Source organism: Oryx dammah, unplaced genomic scaffold, assembly GCF_014754425.2.
Source record: "Oryx dammah isolate SB20612 unplaced genomic scaffold, SCBI_Odam_1.1 HiC_scaffold_21, whole genome shotgun sequence".
In the NCBI taxonomy this organism is placed as follows: Eukaryota; Metazoa; Chordata; class Mammalia; order Artiodactyla; family Bovidae; genus Oryx; species Oryx dammah.
The window spans coordinates 49789293-49805473 of NW_024070205.1; the positions used below are offsets into that span (position 1 = coordinate 49789293).

At 43.0% G+C, this 16181-nt stretch overlaps 1 pseudogene; it reads left to right on the forward strand.

Annotated features, from left to right (window-relative positions):
* The first annotated feature begins 14283 nt into the window (after positions 1-14283).
* Positions 14284-14946, forward strand: LOC120879854 (annotated as a pseudogene).
* The last annotated feature ends 1235 nt before the right edge of the window (positions 14947-16181 follow it).

Here is a 16181-nt window from a genome sequence, read left to right on the forward strand (position 1 = left end):
AAAGGAAATTACCAAGATAATGAAAAGACACCCCACAGAAGGGGAGGACATATGTACAATTCAGATATCTGGTAAAGGTTTAATATCCAGAATATAGAAAGGTCACTGACAGTTCAACAAAAAGACAAGCAACCCGATTTTAAAATGGGCAAGAGACTTGAATACACATTTCTCCAAAGAAGATCTACAGATGACAAATAAATACATGAAAAGATGCTCAACATCATTGATCATCGGGGAAATGCAAATCAAAACCACAAGATGAATGAAATGGTACATACAGAGCATGGACAAACCTCAAAAACATGTCATGTGAAATAAGCCAGACAAGAACAAATAGTGTGATTTGACTTAAATATCTGTAATAGGCAAATTCAAAGAGACAGGAAGTAGAACAGTGGTTAACAGGGGCTGAAGGAAGAGGGAAAGGAAAGTTCTATGGGTCGCAGTGTAAAAGCTAAAACTTACTGTTTCTGTTTGGAGGATAAAAAAATTTTTTTAAGGTCATGGTGGCGATGGCATCACCACTTTGTAAATATACTTATTGCCGCTGAATTGTACACTTAAAAATAGTTAAAGTGGCAAATTTTATGTTACACAAATTTTACCACACGTGCATGTTTGCACACTTGCTGCCAAGTGTTGGTGAGGGTATGAACCAACCAAACTCACATACACAACTAGGGAGAATATGAAATAGTACCAACCATTTGGAAGACAGCTTGGCAGTTTATTATAAAGTTAAGTACAGATCTCTGCATGGCTCAGCAATTCCACACCTAGGTTCTGACCTAAGAGAGAGAAAAATGGACAAAAGTCCATAGCAGCCGTATTAGCCAAAAAATGGAAACACCCCGTAGTTCATCACTAACACAATAGAATATTATTCAGTAATAAAAAAGAACAAACTATGGATACATAAACAAACATGGTTGAGTCTCTAACTATTCTGAGTTAAAGAAGCCGGGAACCAAAGACTATATATTGTATGTTTCCGGTTATATAAAATTTTAGGAAGTGCAAACTAACCCCATAGTGACAGAAACAGATCCTTGAGGGGCAAAGGATGGTGGGAAGATGGATTATAAAGGTCACAGGGCAACTTCTGAAATTGATAGAAATGTACCTTGATTGTGGTCATAGTTTCATGGATTTCTACATCTTTCAAAATGCATTGTACACTTTACATAGATGCAGTTATGTGCATAAATTATACCTCAATAAAACTGTTATTAAAAAAGAAGTTCAGTTTGTAGCTTCACAGTGTCTTAAGGTATCATGAGTGGTAAGGGAATCATTGCTATTAGAATACTTTATTCCCTTTCACTGTTGTTGCTTATTTGGGCTATACAAAAATTTTGGTGACTTCCAAGTACCACCCCTTGTTTGTACAAGACCTAACTACTACACAACTGGCTACTTAGAAAGTGTCACAATAAGGTCCCTAGTTTGAAATGCCTTGATTTCAGTCCTAAGTCTGTTCACAGCTTTTGGATCTCTCTGGCTCTTTCAGAAATGTTGGGATAGTGAATTTTTTCTATGCTTAAAAAATGCATAGAAAAAAGACTATGCTTTTTTTTTTCTCTACTTGATACAGCAGTCCAAATTTCAAACCCAATCTAATTATAGGTATTCTGTAAGGACAACCTGATCTCCCTCTGGCTGGAATACATTGATCAAGAGTGAGGTTTTGTGATTTTACTGCTTTTCTTAATTGCCTCAGATCAAGGGTCAGGAAGAAGATATGCACTTAGGGAACAGAGAAGGCTCATATCATTCATCAGAATGATGACAGCCCATAAATAGCTGGTTGTTATTTTCCAAGTACAAGATTGGGGGGTTGACAAGATCTGCATAAACAAGGAAGAAAAAGAAAAAAAAATCCTTGCCTAAGCTTCTGGTCCAGACAGGAACTTAGTCTAAAAGTAACTATAAATATAGGCAGTCTGCTTTTTCTTTAATTTCATTTTTTCTTGATTGAAAAAACTGAATTATGTAGATAGGAATAGTAGTTCAGCCATCACTAGAGAGGAGATTAGGATATAGGATAGTTTAGTGGTAAATAAAAGGCAAAGAAGGAAGGCAGTCCCCACAGCTGGAATCTGGATGATGAATGAGATCACAGCAACTAGCTGTTTAGTCAGCTTCCCCTTCTATATATTTCTTTTTTTTTTTTTTTTTTTTAGGAATTTTATTTATTTATTTGGCTGTGCCAGGTCTTGGTCCCAGCACATGGGATCTGGGATCTTTAGTTCTGGCATGTTAGATCTACTTCCCTGACCAGTGATCAAACCCAGGCCCCCTGCACTGGAAGTATAGCATTTAGCCACCGCACCACCAGGGAAGTGCCCCTTCTTCTATGTATTTCTAACATAACTTCATGATCTTCTGAATAACCAAAAGTTTTCTATTTGCCATCATGGAGGAAGGACCACTTGGAAGTCTGTATTTGGTGGATAAATGCAATGGTGGCATCAGGGTCGGCGGAGGTTCTTTGAAGCTGTGCGTGAGGATAAGAGGTGGAAATCCACTCAGAGACTTGAAGTGCCCACTCTGCCCAAAGCCCCTTTGGAGGAAGAGACTGCCAGGTGGTCCCTTCTCAACAAAGTGCTAAGTGCTGTGTCTCATCATCCTGAAACTCAGGCCACAGTTGTTTAGGTCTGGGGCTTGGTGCCCCAGCCTGATGCATTCCTTCAAGCCTAAACATGAGGAAGGATAGTGATCTGGACACATGTCTAGTCTCCAAAACAACATCGAATCGGGAGTTTCAGTTAATAGTAGCTGCCTGAGCAGATCCTCTCTCAGATCCTTAGAATTTGGGGTCCAGACTTTGCATCCAGCCCTGGCAAATAGGAAGGAGGAGAAGTGGAGCAGACATCAGAGAAACCACATAGGCTGCAGTCCCCCAAACAACAGAGCCTCCAGAGTAGAGAGCAGAAACGTCTGGATTCACCAAGATCCATCTCCCAAACAATGCTCCATTTCCAGAATCCCTGGCACTTGGTGACCTTGGAAAGTGTCTCTTCCCTGCAAATGAAGAGGAAAAACTAGCTATGCAACAGCTCTTGTATGTAAGTATTGCCTGGCTCTTTAAAACCATGTTCCTTTAGAGTTATCAGGCGGGCATTGTTTTGTCAGAAACGAAGCTGGGATCCAAGGAGTTCCAGTGACTTCCTTAAGGTCAAAATCAAGAGAATAAGTCAAAGCTTCTCCACTTATGAACATGAAGTTGGAAATATCTACAGAGCCTTTCTCTTGGGGGTGCCGCTGCATCCTCCTCCTACTGTTTTTTATTACCTACAACTTTGTACCCTAGATCACTGTTGTACCCTAGATCACTGTTACTCTGGGTCTTTGCTGTTGTTCAGTTGCTCAGTCGTGTCTGACTCTCTTGTGACCCCATGGACTGTAGCCCACCAGGCTCCTCTGTCCATGGGATTTCCCAGGCAAGAATCCTAGAGTGGGTCAGAGTGGGTTTCCTTCTCCAGGGGATCTTCCTGACTCAGGGATCGAACCTGTGACTCCTGCATTGGCAGGCAGGTTCTTTACTACTGAGCCACCAGGGAAGTCCACTCTGGGTCTTCAGTTCAGTTCAGTTCAGTCGCTCAGCCGTGTCCGACTCTTTGCGACCCCATGAATCGCAGCACGCCAGGACTCCCTGTCCATCACCAACTCCCAGAGTTCACTCAAACTCACGTCCATCAAGTCGGTGATGCCGTCCAGCCATCTCATCCTCTGTCGTCCCCTTCTCCTCCTGCCCCCAATCCCTCCCAGCATCAGAGTCTTTTCCAATGAGTCAACTCTTCGCATGAGGTGGCCAAAGTACTGGAGTTTCAGCTTTAGCATCATTCCTTCCAGAGAACACCCAGGGTTGATCTCCTTTAGAATGGACTGGTTGGATCTCCTTGCAGTCCAAGGGACTCTCAAGAGTCTTCTCCAACACCAAGTTCAAAAGCATCAATTCTTCAGCACTCAGCTTTCTTCACAGTCCAACTCTCACATTCATACATGACCACTGGGAAAACCATAGCCTTGACTAGACGGACCTTAGTTGGCAAAGTAATGTCTCTGCTTTTCAATATGCTATCTAGGTTGGTCATAACTTTCCTTCTGGGTCTTACATGTGGGAAAAAAACAGCAGAGGCAGTTACTACGTACTGCAGGCCACAGGCATGGGGAAGTTGGTGTGCAGGTCTTGTGTAATGGACTCTAGGGGACCCTAGTGAGAAGGCAGAGGTTTTCCTGGCAGACAGTCTAAACATAGCCTAGGGATGCCAGATAAAATACAGGATGCCGGTTATCGCATGAGACAAATTTGTACGACACAATTGTTTGTTGTTTATCTGAAATTCAAATTTAACTGGACATCCTATATTTTTGTTTACTAAATGAAGGCAATCCCTTTCGGTGCCACAGCATAGCACAGACACCGAGGACGAAAGGGAGGGGCTCAAAAGAGCCAGAGAAGCAGAGTGGCTTAGGCGCGAGGAGCTCTGGGGAGCAGCGTTCAGCCCCCCTTTCTGGATTCCCTCAGTACCTGCAGTGTCTTGGTGTATAAACAGAAGACAGCACATCAACTCAGCGATTAAAATCAACATTTGTCTACAAAAGGGTAGAAAGCGGCCAGAATTTGTTGGTCAAAAAGATCCCCTGGAGAAGGAAATGGCAACCCACTCCAATATTCTTGCCTGGAAAATCCCATGGACAGAGGAGCCTGGCGGGGCTGCAAACAAGCCGGACACAACTGAGCACTCACACACAAGTAGTACTCAAAACTTAGTCTTAGTTTAAAGTGCTTTCAATCTAACACAGAAATGAGAATTTAATCAGAGCTTAGAATGTGATGCAAAAAAAGTAATGTAGTACTTTACCTGAGGTGAAAAACTTTCTGAATGCGGGTCTGTGTAATGTTTGTCCTACGGTGCTCGTGACTGTCAACAATCTGAATTCACGGAATTGTGCTTTACTCCTGGTTTCAGATGGCACCACCCAATAACGACAGAAGATGAGATGGTTGGACGGCATCACCAACTCAGTGGACATGAGTTTGAGCAAGCTCCGGGAGACAGTGAAGGACAGGAAAGCCTGGTGCGCTGCCATGGGGTCACAAAGAGTCGGACATGATTGAGTGACTGAACAACAGCAATAACACAAATAGAAGATATCGTCTCTACTACTCCTTTTGTTTTAGCTCCTAGGTCATCTAGTTTTTATTGAGCCCTTGTTCCAGATATATGAGTGGGGTGGTTGTACCTTGCCAAAACTAAATTATTCATTTCCTCCTCTAATGAAAAAAGATGGCTTTTCCATTTGGTGTATCCATAGGCTTAGCTTTCAGCTGCCACCGCTTTTCACCAACAACTACCTTTTAGCCCCTCTACCTTTTTGTCTTCACTCAGTGAAACCAGATTCTCAGGATGAGAGCTTTGGTCTTTTCAGTCTGACCTTCTCTCAGGACAGCAAACCCCATTTTCTGTTTAAAATGATTACTCATAAATAGAAGTACATTAGTGGTGGCCAAAATCCATCTGGTTGCTTCCCTTCTGTGCAGAGTGATGAATTGGCAAAAGGACAGGAAGGGGAGGGCGGGGGAGCAGGCGAGGCCGGGCCCTGCAGAGTCACAGTCTGTGCACAGATGCTAGGCTCCTGGTGCGGCCTGGGAAGCACCCTCCCCAGAGCTCCCTGGCTGCAGCAAATATAGGACACAGTAAATGCCATGTCTGCCTACACATCTGGAAAGCAGCCTTGATTTGTCAGAGGCAAAAATAGTAAGAAGAGAGGGGAAAACAATGAAAGATATACAGGATTTCAGAAATCATGCATTTTGAGCATGTGTGTGTATGTGTTTCCCCCATCTGGTTAGTCAGTCTAGCAAAGCATAAACACTTAAGAGATCAATCATTTAAATAACAATAAACTCATATGGCTAACATTGAAATTTTGTAGGTCTTCATTGCAGCCATGAAATTAAAAGACACTTACTCCTTGGAAGGAAAGTTATGACCAACCTAGATAGCATATTGAAAAGCAGAGACATTACTTTGCCAACAAAGTTCCATCTAGTCAAGGCTATGGTTTTTCCAGTGGTCATGTATGGATGTGAGAGTTGGACTATGAAGAAAGCTGAGCACCAAAGAATTGATGCTTTTAAACTGTGGTGTTGGAGAAGACTCTTGAGAGTCCCTTGGACTGCAAGGAGATCCAACCAGTCCATTCTAAAGGAGATCAGTCCTGGGTGTTCTTTGGAAGGAATGATGCTAAGCTGAAACTCCAGTACTTTGGCCACCTCATGCGAAGAGTTGACTCACTGGAAAAGACTCTGATGCTGGGAGGGATTGGGGGCAGGAGGAGAAGGGGACGACAGAGGATGAGATGGCTGGATGGTATCACCGACTCGACGGACATGAGTTTGAGTGAACTCTGGGAGTTGGTGATGGACAGGGAGGCCTGGCATGCTGCAGTTCATGGGGTCGCAAAGAGTTGGACATGACTGAGTGACTGAACTGAACATTGAAATGGTAAAAAACAAAAATCTCAAATGCAGGCCTGAATGAGGACAGAGTGGGAAGAGATGAGAGGTGAAAAGATGAAAGTGAAAGTCACTCAGTCATGTCGCACTCTTTGTGACACCATGGACTGGGTCTTCAGGCTCAGATTGGTGTACCCACCAAACATTCCTCCTTGTAATCATGTAAGACAAGAGCTGATGTCTCAGAGAGGCATCTGGAAATTGAAAACTGGGATCATTAAACTCAGATGACCCCCTGAATTCTCCAGACTAGAATACTGGAGTGGGTAGCCTTTCCCTTCTCCAAGGGATCTTTCCAACTCAGGGATCAAACCCAAATTGCAGGTGGATTCTTTGCCAGCTGAGCCATAAAGGAAGCCCAAGAATACTGGAGTGGGTAGCCTCTCCCTTCTCCAGGGGACCTTCCCAACCTGGGAATTGAACTGGAGTTTCCTGCATTGCAGGCAGATCCTTTACCAACTGAGTTATCAGGGAAGCCCTGAGATGAGAGGTACCTGTCTGCAAAAGCCTTTGTTCAGAAGGTGCTCACACAGCCAACAGACCTCTGCCCAGCGCTTGTGTTTCCCTTCCCCAGAGGCCCAGAGACAGTGTCCCTGGGGAAACTTCCACAGCAACCTTTCTATGACCTCACATTCTGCGTGTTGTCTTAGCTACAAGGTGGAAAGTGCAGTCAGCCACCACATTCTTTCTTGGGTTACTTATGGGTTAGGACCCTCCCAACCTCACCCTTTCCTCCATAAATATTCTAGCTCCTATTTCTAATAGTATTGTTTTCCCCTACTTTGTCACCTATAGGTTTTTTTTTTTTTTTTAGGTTCTTCTGTGAAATACTCTGGTAAAAATGAAAAGAAAAGTTTTATTATTCCCATTAAGGGTAAACTGAGAGAAGTGAGAAGCCTCAGAAGACCTCAAAAGGAGAGAAGCCCAGTTTTCAATTTCCAGATGCCTTTCTGAGACATCAGCTCTTGCCTCACATGATTACAAGGAGGAATGTTTGGTGGGTATACCAATCTGAGCCTGAAGACCTCATGAAAACACATGGACCGCTGGAGAAGGGGATGGAAGTGGGGGATGGAAAGGGCACAAAGCCTGTCTTCAGCAGCTGTTAATGCATGTTCTCAAAGTCAGTTAAACCAATGAGGAGTCAGGCCCTGGGAAGAAAACCTTTTGCTTTCTTCAGCAATGTTTTTAAATCTACAGATGGGGACAAGGAGGCGAGGTGCATTATTTTTCATATTTTCTAGTAAGTTTCAAAGAGAATTACTGACATGCCATTTTAATGCCTGTCATCTTTTCTGCAACACTGATCATTGGGGGCAAGCTGGGCCCTTGCCCTTGAAACAAGTGCAGAGTTGGTGGCTTGGAGACAGCCCTGCTTACACCCTGGGGAGGCTGGCAGCATGGCAAGCGAGTTTTCAGCAGCACCCTTCTAGGGTGGGGAGGGATTAGCACCCAGACAGATTCCAGAGTGGACCCCATGCTGGAGACATGGAGCACTGGGGACAAGAGGTTTGAAACAGGCAACACCAGTTCTCAAAGGCACAGAGGTAAACATGGCTTACACCTGGAGAACTCCCCGCCAATCAGAGCATGACTGCTCTCTCCTCTCCACCAGTCAAGGGTTTGCAAGTGGCCCGCTCCCCTACCAATCAGAGCCAGGCCCTCATCTCCTCATCTTTCCTCCAATCAGGGCTTTCACCCTCCCCCTTGCCCACCAATTCCCCTGCCAAGCAGAGCCAACCTTCTAACTCTTATCTACCAATCAAGACTGCAGACAAAAAGAAAGCATTTTTCATCAAAGCCCATGGGAATTAGCTTCGTCCTGTAGAGTGATGGTGACTCTGCATAAATGCTGTAAGTCCAGGTCTTTGTTGCTCTGTTCCTATGATTACAGGAAAGGAAAAGAGCAAAGAGGAGGGAGGGCAGGGCGAGGTAGGGTCGTTTTTAGAATTTAAATTTAATAGGATTGTTTTTTCTTCTTTAAAGACCCCATGTGTGTCTTGAAAACAGAGTGCAGGGTGGTAGAGTGAAACAGGTAGAGACCACCCCTCCCTGCTCTGCACATGCTCAGAAGGCCCAGGATTCTGTGGGCGTGGTCCCACTCTGCACCACAGGCTCAGCTCTCTTTTTCCCCTTACTTCCTCCTTCCAGTCATTTGGGTTGATTCTGTTTGGGAGTGTTTGCTTTGGCTCCTTTCCTACTTCTGCAGGAACATTGTCTTTCACATTGGGCAGTAAGAGTCTGAATCATCACAGGAATAAATCGAAAGCATATCACTTTCACACAAATGTTCCCAGGACTTTTGACACTGCAGACAAAGAAAATTTTTTCCTAATTCATTAAATGGAACTTATTGCCCTTTGCAATACAGATCTCTGATTAAAGAAATCAGTCTGGCACAGTCCCTCCAGTCACTGCCTAATAAAATTCTTGTGCAAGTGGAGTTTTATTTGGGAGGCATTTGATGAGGACAAGAGAAGAACCAGGTACAGGTTACAAAATTTAAATTTTATTTTATTTTATTCTCAGAAAACCAGTCTCACGGGTCCTTTGGATCTGTGCAAGTAGAGATTTTAAAAAAATTAAGGATTCAGTGGACAGTCATTAAGACTTCCCTAGTGGCTCAGCAGTAAAGAATCCACCTGCAATGCCGGAGCTGCAGGAGAAGTGGGTTCGATTCCCTGAGTGGGGAAGATCCCTTGGAGGGCATGCAACCCAATCCAGTATTCTTGCCTGGAAAATCCCCATGGACAGAGGAGACTGGTGGGCTTCAGTTCTTAGGGTTGCAAAGAGTCAGACACGACCGAAGTGACTTGGCATGCATGCACAGACAGTCATTAAAAGCCAGTAGTGATATGTGCTTCCATACAAATGTTCTTTGTAAACCCAGGCTTCTGTGGTAAACACAGTGGTGTGTGCTTCCAGAGCCCGCCCAGATTTGTTGCTTCAACTACTGGGGTGCTATGCTGAGATTACTTGGTGACCCAGCTCCAGTTCTAGTTGAGCTATAAAGATTCCTAGAGATAGCTGCTCAAGGAAGCTCTATGAGTGAGTTTGTTTCATAAACTCCATGGCAGGCTCACATTGTTCATCCTCAGATAAGAGATTCTACAGGTTAGGCCTTGACTGAGAGGCTGCTCTTCCGCATACAGGTCTCTTCTGCATCAGGAATTCCCTCAGCTTCCATGAGCTGCCTCTCAAGATCACAGCCCCACCCAGGGGGCCACATCCAATGATGAGTCAAAGCCAGAGACCCTTGTGGGTTCTGCAAGGCTGTGGTTGGGGCTGTACTCAGGTCCATGTCTCCCTCTGCCCACTCCTGCTTTGGCCCCCTCTCTTCCACAGGTGTTGATCTTGAGGATGCTCCTTTATAAACATCCCGCCCCCTAAACTCCACTTCAGAGTCTGCATCCCAGGGAACCTAGCCTGCAAAAAAATTGTGCCAGTTCTCTGCTCTGTGCTGGTTATAGCATACTTGCAGAGCTGCCTTCAGAATTTGGACAAAGATTTCGTTCCATCCGCAAAGCTCACTGTTAGTCAAAGCTGCCTGAAGTGAAATAAGCATCTTGTGAAGGTGAGGAGATCTTCAAAGAGGACCTGTTCAAAGGAAAACACTGTTAGAAAGATGAGGGGGATATGAAGTGGTGAAAGCAAGACTCCTAAGGGTGGATGGACTGGATGGCCTCCAGGTTTTTTCCCATATCAAGACCTTAAGATCTGTATTAGTTTGCTAGGGCTGCCATAACCAGGTACCACAGACGGTGTGGCTTAAACAACAGAAATTTATTTCCTCACCATTCTGGAGGCTCGAAGTCCAAGATCAAGGTGTCAGCAGGTTTTATTTCTCCTGAGGCCTCTCTCCTTAGGTTAGCTGAAGACTGCTTTCTCCCTGTCTTCAGATAGTCTTCCTTATGTGTCTGTTTTTTTAAATTTTTATTTATTTAGGCCACGTGGCATGTGGGATCTTAGTTCCCTCACCAGGAATCAAACTTGTGCCGCCTACAGTGGAAAGTGAAAGTGAAAGTCGCTCATTCGTGTCCGACTCTTTGCAACCCCATGGACTATACACTCCATGGAATTCTCCAGGCCAGAATACTGGAGTGGGTAGCCTTTCCCTTCTCCAGGGGATCTTCCCAACCCAGGGATCGAACCCAGGTCTCCCACATTGCAGGCAGATTCTGCAGTGGAAGTGAGTGTTAATCACAGGACTTCCAAGGAAGTCCCTGGTTTTGTTTTGTTTTTTTTTTTTCCACAGTAGTAAAACATGTTTATCAGTTTTCACAATCAATAGCCAGACAAAAAAAAAATAAAAGATAATTACAATTGCAAGCCATAATGCGAACATGACTAACTTAACAGTATAAAATGATTACATACAATCTGAGGGAGTCAAGCAGAGTGAGGTGGTAAGTGGAAGTGCATACACGCACACTTTTTATTTATGTACTTTTAATTTTTGACCGCACCTTTTGGCATGTGGGATCTTAGTTCCCTGACCAGGGATTGAACCCACACCCCCTGTGTTGGAAGGCGGAATCTTGATCACTGGGTAAGTCCTTGTGTCTGTGTTTTCAATCTCTTCTTCTTATAAAGACTTCAGTTATGATAGATTAGGGCCCACCCATATAACCTCATTTTACCTTTATTATCTCTTTAAAGGCCCTATTTCCAAATAGTCACATCCTGAGGTACAGGGGTTAGGACTTCAACATAAGGATTTCATAAGGCCACAGTTCAGTCCATAACAAAATCCCGAGATTTTACTGTATTCCAGATCAACAGTACACTTCAGCACACATCTAGCCCAGTGTTGTAAAAATCAAATTCAGCAACAGAGCTAGCCAGGTTATGCTTGAAGGAGTAATTGTACAGCTACATAATTAAAGTTGCTAAACAAGAAGCCAATCGTAGCCTTTTTAAAAATACATGGCTTTTCTTTATTATAAGTTTTTTTGAAAATTACAGGAAATTGTTCCTTCCCTTAGAGAAATAAAGGATGCTTGATAGCTGTGAGTCATGCCACAAACTTAGCTTTTTAAAATGCTGTTGTTTACTTATCTAGTAGCTATGATATCGTTATATCCACACTACTTCATCCAGGAAATCTTAGCATTGGCCAGGCCAGCCAATGTATTTACACCAATGTATGCAGACAAACATAGACTCTATACCCAAGGAGGGACAAGGGGAGTTTCTGGACATAAGAGGATCACTGGATTTTCTGAGGATGGTAATCTGAGTATAAAAAGAAAAAGGCTACTATGATGGCTTTGTCTCTTGCATTCACTCTCTATTCATTTATTCATCCATTCAAACAATAATCACTGGGCTCTAACTACATGGTAAGCATTGTGATACTTGATTTGGGAAAAATAACTTTGTAAAAAAAGCAAAATCCTACCTCCAAAGAGCGAAGCTTTTGGTAAGAGAAGCTGTACTGCGATGATGATGATGCCATAAAGCCTGGGTTTTGTTATCACAAGGACTGGGCTCAAGGTCCAGCTCCACCTGGGTCAGCTGTGTGACCTTGGGCAAGTCACTCCACCTCTCTAAGCATCAATTTCTCATTTGTGTAATGAGCATAAGAATAACTCCTCATTAGCAGTTTGCATCTCCAAGTGGTAGGCTGGGAAGATTTTGTCCCTCTTTTCCATAACTGCTCTCAGCATCCTCCAAAGCCACCTTGAATCAGTATAAAATGTAAGTAAAAACAACATGTTTACTTGGCATTTTCTGCTTCCAGTTAGACCGCAGCCCTTAAGTTCCCTCCTATATAGCTACCAGTTTGCCTCATATACTGTGAAAATTAAACGAGGCAATGCATGCAGTATGCTTTCTCATGTAAAAGCCCAGTAAACGTTAGCATTATTAAGGCATTTTGTAGTAAGTACTAGGAGTGTGTAGTGATTAGCTCATCCCAGTCCCTCCAGCCTCCAACCTTCATCTCAGGAACCCTCCTCCATCCCAGACAAACCTACACAAGGATGTTCAAGTATGTTACTTGTAAATGATATAAGAATTCAGAGGGTAAAGGGTCACTTAATTTTTTTAAGAATGAGGACCGTTTCTGTGGAAGATATAAGATTTAATCTGGTCCCTGAAGCATGGCAAATCAATTGGAAAGAATGACATCAACAAAGATGTATAGATGGGGGAGAGTAAGGCATGTTCCTGTAACATGTGAGTGACTGTGTCAGATTGAGCTTTGCTGGGTGGGGTGGGAGTTTAGGCTAAGAGTAAAGACCAGAGCTAAAACTGAAAGTGTTTTTATAAGATAGGCTGAAGAGGTTGAGGTGGGTGTTCTGTGGTTAGTGAGGAACTACTGCCTAGTGACAAATCTTAAGCAGATAATTTAGATGATTAGAAATGCTTCAAGGAGACGACTCAGGTAAGAGCCTTTGGTAACCACTGAGCGTATGGGCTGAATTGGAACAAGGAGAGGTTAGGCGAAGGGTACCAGTAGCAAAGAAATTAATGAGATTGTCCGGAGAAGAGAAGACGAAGGCCCGAGCTAAAGCAGTGCCCGTGAGACTGGCAAGAGGGCTGCAGATGGAGAAACCCACCAGGAAGATGTTCTCCTATGGGGCTTGGTGGACGAGAGGTGGTAGATAGAGAGCAAGAGGGGAAGAGGAGGCAAGTGTGTCATGGTCCCTTTAGCCACACACAAAAGTAGAAGAAATAAGGAAGAGGATCTTAGAGAAAGAGGGAGAGGTTGTCGACAGGAGTTGATGAAGTGGACAGACGTCCAGAAGAAGATGTTCAGCAGACATAGAAATTGTCCAGGTCTCAGGATTGAGTCTCTGGGTAGAGAGGTGAGCTGGGATCCATCCCTAGAGATGTCACCCCCAACTGGAGCAGAGAAGGAAACTATTGGTGGTAGAGGGAGACAGGTGTTTGTAGTCTGAGCAGGAAGGCTGAAGGCGTAGGAAGAGCCAGAGCCTAAGGAGAGGACACAGGTTTATGATCCATCCATCCATCCATCTGGATGTGGGGTGTATTAAAGTTTGCCCCCAAAGTCGAGAATCTCAAGCTCACCGAGAAAGGCTGCCAGTGAGGAGCCCCAGAGCAGAAGGTTTAACTTCAGGGCTCCAGGGTGCAAGAGCTCCAGGCTCCAGAGCCTCAAGAGATTGAGAAAATAAATCAAAGGAACAAGAAGAATCAAGTCTGAAAAAGACTTTTGGATTAGAAAAGCTATGAGACCAGAAGTCACATTGCAAGAGATTAAAAAAATAAATAGGTGGTGAAAATGTGGAAAACCTGGAGACAGAGAACATTGCTAGATTAGCAACTTTAAACAAAAATTAATAGTTGATTTACAATGTTGTGTTAATTACTGCTGTCTACCAGAGTGACTCAGTTATTCACACACATTTATATGTTATTTTCCATATTCTTTTACTGTATAGCACAGGGAAAGCAATTACTTTCTAAAACGGCAATACCCCATTGACAGAGGGAATATCCCCAGGGGTGCTCAGAAAAGGCAAATACAGAGTTGTTGGGAGAATACACATTTATGCAAATATTTTGGCTCATAGTTTGATAAAATAGCAAATGCCTGAAAAATGTTGACATACGCCCATAGTTATATTTCTATGAATTTATTCCCATAAATAGTAAACGATGGCCACTGTTAAGACAGCAGAAAACAGCAGACACTAGGAAGAGAGCCGGGTGGGCCCTCTGGCTTCCCCCGCGCTGCCCCTCCACCCCCTCGCCAGGCTGCCCTCGGCCGCACACCAGCCAACTCCGTTATGGCACGCCGCAGCCCCTGCGTCATTAGTGATGAGGAACCAGGTTATGACCTAGATCTATTTTGTGTACCTAACCATTATGCTGAGGATTTGGAAAACATGTTTATTCCTCATGGACTCATTGTGGACAGGACGGAAAAGCTGGCCTGAGGTGTGATGGAGGATATGGGAGGCCACCACATCGTGGCCCTCTGGGTGCTCAAGGCGGGCTATACGTTCTTTACGGACCTGCCGGACTACATTAAAGCGCTGAACAGAAATAGTGATAGGTTCATTCCTATGACTAGATTTTATCAGACTAGATTTTTTAAGAGCTACTGTAATGACCAGTCAACAGGTCATTGGTGGAGATAATCTCTCAACTTTAGCTGGAAAGAATGTCTCGATTGTTGAAGATATAATTGACATGGGCAAAACAATGCAAATCTTGCTATCCTTGGTCCAGCAGCATAATCCAAAGATGGTTGAGGCTGCCAGCTTGCTGGTGAAAAGGACCCCTCGAAGCATTGGCTATAGACCAGACTTTGTTGGATTTGAAATTCCAGACAAGTAATAGGGTATGCCCTTGACTATAATGAATACTTCAGGGATTTGAATCATGTTTGTATCATTAGTGAAACTAGAAAAGCAAAATACAAATCCGAAGCTGAGAGTTCAGGCTGAGTTTGGTTAACATCTGGAGTCCCATGGAAATCATCAGTAAAATTACTAAATCTTCTAGTTCTGTGGCCAGCTGCTTAGCAGAGCTTATTGCATGTATTTTCTAAGAATTTTATCTGTTTTGTATTTTAGAAATGTCTGTTGCTGCCTTCCTGAACTCTTTTATTTGCACTGTGAGCTTATAGACTGTCAGTTCCCTTTGAGGTGGATTGTTGTTGGACTCATGAATGAAAAATCTCTTAAACCACACCACTATTGAATAAAAATATTGAAGTTGTATCTGTGAGAAGCATTTAAAGAGGAGGATATGTTCATTTTTAATTGATATTTTAATTTTTATATACTGATAAAGAATAGAAGTGATTGAATATTATTAATTATACCACTGAGTGTTTAGAAAAGTAAGAACCAGTGTTTCATATCAGTGACAGTATTTAGAGGTGTTATTATATCAGATAAACTGTATGTCCTGGAATTATTTTTGTAGGTTTCAGTAGCAATAACTATTCTCCTGTCTGTTCAGATTATTTCCAGTGAATCTTTGTCAAATGTTCCTTTTAAATACAGATCAATAAATTAAAAAAAAAAAACTACCACTTTTTGATGGGCTTCTCTGATGGCTCAGACAGTGAAGAATCTGCCTGCAGTTCGAGACATGGGCTTGATCCCTGGGTCAGGAAGATCCGCTGGAGTAGGAAATGGCAACCCACTCCAGTATTCTTGCCTGGAGAATCCCATGCACAGAGGAGCCTGGCAGGCTATAGTCCAGGAGGTCGCAAAGAGTTTAACACGACTAAATGAGTAACACTTACTTTCACCTCTTTTGAACTCTTCAGTATAAAAATTCTTAAAATATTAACTACCTCTTTAAAAGAAAAAAGATAGAAACATTAAATATCTAATAAAAATTGGTTAAATACAGTCATTTTGAGATAGCAATCATAAAATATATATTTTAACAATATCATATGACAAAATGTCCAAGATACATTAAATGGGAAATTATTTTATAACATAGTGAATGCAGCAGGCCACCAAGTTTATGAAGATGTATGTTGTACACACACAGGAATTTAGGCATCAACAAGACTTAATTTAAAAGTGGTTGTCTCATGGTTGTGGAATAATAGGTAATCTTTTTCCTTCCAATTTTGTATTTTCCAAATTTCTCTAATATACAGATAATGCTTTTCAAACAGAAAAAAAGTGAGTTTGAAATTAAAAAGAAAGAGGAGGTA